The sequence below is a fragment of the Delphinapterus leucas genome, chromosome X (genome assembly GCF_059928025.1).
Source record: "Delphinapterus leucas isolate spDelLeu-1000000601 "Yukka" chromosome X, BTC_Dleu_Yukka2, whole genome shotgun sequence".
Taxonomy (NCBI): Eukaryota; Metazoa; Chordata; class Mammalia; order Artiodactyla; family Monodontidae; genus Delphinapterus; species Delphinapterus leucas.
The window spans coordinates 111,568,116-111,569,749 of NC_143150.1; the positions used below are offsets into that span (position 1 = coordinate 111,568,116).

Consider the following 1,634-nt stretch of genomic DNA (forward strand, 5'->3'; position numbering starts at 1 on the left):
ACATCACTAATCGTTAGAGAAATGCAAATCAAAACTACAATGAGGTATCACCTCACACCGGTCAGAATGGCCATCATCAAAAAATCTACAAACAATAAATGCTGGAGAGGGTGTGGAGAAAAGGGAACCCTCTTGCACTGTTGGTGGGAATGTAAATTGATACAGCCACTATGGAGAACAGTATGGAGGTTCCTTAAAAAACTAAAATTAGAACGACCATATGACCCAGCAATCCCACTACTGGGCATATACCCTGAGAAAACCATAATTCAAAAAGAGTCATGCACCACAATGTTCATTGAAGCTCTATTTACAAAAGCCAGGACATGGAAGCAACCTAAGTGTCCATCGACAGATGAATGGATAAAGAAGACGTGGCACATATATACAATGGAATATTACTCAGCCATAAAAAGAAACGAAAATGAGTTTTTGTAGTGAGGTGGATGGACCTAGAGACTGTCACACAGAGTGAAGTAAGTCAGAAAGAGAAAAATAAATAACACATATATATGGAATCTAAAAAAACAAAAAAAGGTTCTGAAGAACCTATGGGCAGGACAGGAATAAAGACGCAGACGTAGAGAATGGACTTGAGGACACAGGGAGGGGGAAGGGTACGCTGGGACAAAGTGAGAGAGTGGCATGGACATATATACACTACCAAATGTAAAGCAGATAGCTAGTGGGAAGCAGCCGCATAGCACAGGGAGATCAGCTCAGCGCTTTGTGTCCACCTAGAGGGGTGGGATAGGGAGGGTGGGAGGGAGGGAGACGCAAGAGGGAGGAGATACGGGGATATATGTATATGTATAGCTGATTCACTTTGTTATAAAGCAGAAACTAACACACCATTGTAAAGCAGTTATACTCCAATAAAGATGTTTAAAAAAATTTGCTTTCTGCGTTCGCGCCCACTGTGGTGCCACCAGACGCGCCCTCAACATGCAAAACGACGATTTCGTGGACCTGTACGCACCGCACAGCCGCATCATCGGCTCCAAGGACCACGCGTCCGCCCAGACGAATTTGGCCGAGGCTGACAAGGCGACAGCCAGGTTCAATGGCCAGTTTAAAACCTACTCTATCTGCAGGGCCATTCACAGGATGGGTGAGTCAGAAGACTCCATTCTCCAACTGGCCAAGGCGGACGGCATCTCTCAAAGAACTCCTGACCGGAGAGGATCACGGATGTGGAATATTTGTCATAAATAAATAGTGAACCCCCCCAAATTAAGTTAATATATCAAAACACAACTCTAGAAAGTTGTATTCCCTAACAATGACTAAAATTTATTGACTGCTTTCCATATGTATAGCTTTCCATATATCAGGCACTGGTAAATGAAACCAATACACATAGTGAGATGTTTACATTAATTCATTTAATCCATACCATTGCTTTACGCGATAGGTATTCCTGTTGTTCTCTTTTATAGGAGAAGAAAGGTGAGGCCTAGAGAGGTTAAATAAGTTAAGCAAGCACTCACAGCTCTTAGGCAGAAAGGTAGGGATTCAGCCCCAGGGCTTCTGGCTCCAGGGCTTCCTCACTATAATACAGCCTCTGCCCACTCAAGCCACCACGGTGCCTCCTTTTGAAGTCCTATAGTTCTTACCATCAATCACGCATATTT

The 1,634-nt window shown here is 43.6% G+C and overlaps 1 pseudogene; it reads left to right on the forward strand.

Annotated features, from left to right (window-relative positions):
* The first annotated feature begins 467 nt into the window (after positions 1-467).
* On the forward strand, positions 468-1,299 carry LOC149744392 (small ribosomal subunit protein eS21 pseudogene; annotated as a pseudogene).
* Positions 1,300-1,634: the final 335 nt, after the last annotated feature.